The sequence below is a fragment of the Dipodomys ordii genome, unplaced genomic scaffold, assembly GCF_000151885.1.
Source record: "Dipodomys ordii isolate 6190 unplaced genomic scaffold, Dord_2.0 Scaffold45, whole genome shotgun sequence".
NCBI classification, from domain to species: domain Eukaryota; kingdom Metazoa; phylum Chordata; class Mammalia; order Rodentia; family Heteromyidae; genus Dipodomys; species Dipodomys ordii.
In genome coordinates, this window is record NW_012267261.1 from 8,058,939 (window position 1) to 8,062,818 (window position 3,880).

Here is a 3,880-nt window from a genome sequence, read left to right on the forward strand (position 1 = left end):
CAGGATGTTCAGATCTCAGCCTAATGAGAAGTTAGGATTATAAATGAGCCACTAGTGCCAGGATCAAATTGCCTTTTTTTTTTTTTTTTTTTTGTATAATTCAATATAGGACTATCAAGTGGATAGCCCTCAATGTCCCTAAGTGGATTTCAAAAAATGGAAAGTAAGGAACTCTCCAAAAGATTTTAAATGTTAAGGAGGAGATGAAATTGAATACTGATGTTCAAGGCCCTCAGGTCCAGGAAGGAGGGAGTCCTTCCACATAGAAGAGTTGAGCATAATTCCTTCCCAATCCCCCACTGCAAGTGCAGAGCCTGCACCACCAGTCTTTTAATAAAAGCTTCAGTCACACCATAAATAAGTCTGGTTTGGTCTGATCCTGTGTCTTAAATTTTTATCCCAAAAGTATAGTTTCCATGTCTCCCTTAATTCTAGGGCTTTTTTGAGGATTTGTTAGGTTGTGTCATGAGTTTAAGGAAAGGATGTTTGGTTCCTTGCCAAAATACAGAGGGAAAAACACTTAACTGTGGATAGGTCCAGCAGCAACTGCGCAAACGGCACAAGCTCCTGGTGGCCCATGGGATGAGCCTGGGGCTAGTTCTCACCACACTGCCCTTCTCTGGGAGTCAAGGGCTCAGAACTGGGTGGGAGTCAGCTAAACCTGAGAGTAGGGGTCTGCTGTGGATGCTGATTGTGGGTTGGCATAGGACTGCCACAAGGATTCAAGCCTCTCCAGTCCTTTTACACTCTGACTGTCCCCTTGGCTCTCACCCCAGGCAGATGCCTAGGCACCCGGGCAGGGTTGAATGTGTACAAAGCAGAAGGGTTATCCAGGCTGGGTCACACAAGGCTGGCAGCTGACTGGAAGCCATGCTGGAGATGACAAAGGCAAAATCCAGCTTCCCAAAATCCAATGAGGGCAGGGAGTTCTAGGGGAATCTCAAGAGAGGAAATTGATCTACAGATGCAAGAGTGGCCAACTTCATCCTTGTGAGCCCTCAGTAAGGTTCTGCTACTCTTCTTGTCTTTAAGGTGCACAAGTCTTACCTTGTACACTATGGCAAGAATTTAGTTGTATCAGGAAATTTGATTGCAACATCATTTGCAGGATTAACACGCCTCTCTAGGTCTTTATTTTTCTGCCAGGTGGTTAAAGCAGGACCTGAATAAATCATCTTCATACCACAGAGACCTGTCCTTGGATCTCAACCAAATGGGCTTAAAACAAGTACCAGGTCATGCTCCAAAGACAGAATAATAGGTTACACATCCAAATGCTGACACTTGGGGAAATGCATGTAAAATCTAGAACTTGCTTTCAAATAGGTGCAGAGCCAGGTCCAGTAGTGTGTGCCTGGAGTCCCAACTACTTGGAAAGTAGAAGCATTAGGTTCCCTGGAACCTAGTAGTTTGAAGACAGTCTGGGAGGGACACAAGGGCATAGGAACAGGAGGGAAAAGAGGAGAACACAACAATCTATAGAATTATTTCCCATATGTTCCAAAATATTCTTAAGTTTGAATTTGGGAGTGATTCCAAGAAGCCTTGCCAAGGAGTGGAGAAAGAGCAGGAGAAAACTCTATAAAGAGCTATGTGGAAGGCGGACTGGTAGAGATATATGTTCCATCCCTCAATATCCACCTGCTTCTACCCTTCACAGCCAGGGCCCTTTGCTTAAGCAAAGTGATCCCAGCAGTCTTGTTTAAGGATTTGAGAAGCTGAACTGGATTCTCATCTAGCACTGACACTATTATTTATTTATAGCCCTAACCATGAACCATTTGTTCAGCTCTTGCCATGTGCCATCCGTCATGTATGCTGTACACATACTATCATTTCAACGCTGCAAGCCTTATAAGGACAGAAACGATTACGCACATGTGTAAACTGACAAAAGCTGGGAGAGATTCCTTTATAGTCCCAGAGCTACGCTCAAGGCTCAAGACCAATCCACATTTGGTCTTTTTTTCTTTTTGTGCTGGTACTGGGGCTCGAACTCAGGGCCTGGGACCTGTCCTTTAGCTTTTTCACTCAAGGCTGTCACTCTATCACTCAAGCCACAGCTCTACTTCAGGCCTTTTGCTAATTGGAGATAAGAGTCTCACAGACTTTCCTGTCTGGGTTGGCTTTGATCCTCAGATGTCAGCCTCCTGAGTAGCTAGGATTACAAGCATGAGCCACCAGTGCCAGGCTTCTTTTTATTTTTCCCTTTACTAGAAAATATATTTTCAGAAGTAGTATATAAAGAATATAAACATTTCTTAAAGAAATATAATTTATTTTATGTAGAAATAGTGTTTTGGCTATAAATGTTAGAAATATATTTATATGTATTTTGATTTATGGGTGTTTTTTTTTTCTTTTAGTACTAAGAACCAGACCCAGAACATGTTAGTAAGGTAGAATACTACTGAACTATAACTCCAACCCCTCTGTATGGAATCTTTTAGCAAATATTATGTCCTAATTTTTTTGTGTGTATGGGCAGTACTAGGGCATGAACACAGATCCTGAGCACTGTCCTGTAGCTTCTTAAGTCAAAGCTAGTACTCTGCTACTTGAGATTCAGCTCCACTTCCAGCTTTCTGGTGGTCAACTGGAGATAAGAGTCTCATGGACTTTGCTGCCTAGACTAACTTCTAACATGGATCTTTAGATTTCAGCCTCCTGAGTATCAAGGATTATAGGAGTTAGCCACAGCACCTAGCTAATGTCCTAATTTTAATGAAATAGAATTTACTAATATTTTCTTTTATAGTTTGATCTTTTATGTCTGATATAAAAAATAATATCTAATCCCAAAGTCATCTATGTTTTTCTGTATTGCTTTCCTAAAGGGTTTCTGGTCTGGCCTTTCACATTTATATCCAAAAAGCACCTAAAATTTTTGTTTTGTTTTGAGATGATGTGTACTCTCATTTGTGAACTCTAAACTCACACAGTATAGCACAAACCAAACTTGCTCCCATCAATTCAATTTTATAAGATTCTAGTATCTACTGCCAATCTAAGAGAGGTCATGCATAAGAAAAACTAAAATAGAAACAAAGGAAATAATAGATTGCTAGTTTGGAATCATTAATGAATATTCTGTTAAGAAGATCATCATCTCTTTTTTTTGGGGGGGGGGTCCAGTTGTGGGGCCTGAACTCTGGATCTGGGCACTGTCCTTCAGCTCTTCAGCTCAAGGCTAGCGCTCTACCACTTGAGCCACACAGCGCCACTTCCGGCTTTTTTCTTTTTGCTTATGTGGTGCTGAGGAATCGAACCCAGGGCCTCAGGCATGCAAGGCAAGCACTCTACCACTGAGCCACCTTCCCAGCCCCATCATCTCTTTTCTTTTCTTTTCCTTTCTTTTTTATGCCAGGTATGGGGCTTGAACTCAGGGCCTGGGCACTGTCCTTGAGCTTCTTTTGCTTAAGGCTAACACTCTACCATTTGAACCACTTCCAGCTTTTTCTGTTTATGTGGTACTGAGGAATCAAACCCAGAACTTCATGCATGCTAGCAAAGCACTCTACCACTAAGCCACATTCCCAGCCCCTCATCTATTTTCTGTCTGATTCATTACTATCATATATAAAGAGACGTTTCTTCCAGGTGCTGGTGGCTCATGCCTGTAATTCTGGGTACTCAAAAGGCTGAGATCTAAGGATCCTGGTTCAAAGCCAGCCAAAAAGTCTATGAGACTCTTCTTTCTAATTAATCAACAAAAAGTCAAAAGTGGAGGTGTGGCTCAGATGGTAGAGTTTCAGCCTTGAACAAAAAATAAAAATGCAAGGCCCCAAGTTCAGGCCCCAGTTCTGGCACGCACTCCCCCCCCCCCCCGCCTTAAGTTTTTCTTTGTTCTAGGAGCCATGGGGGATTTCCAGACTGGTTT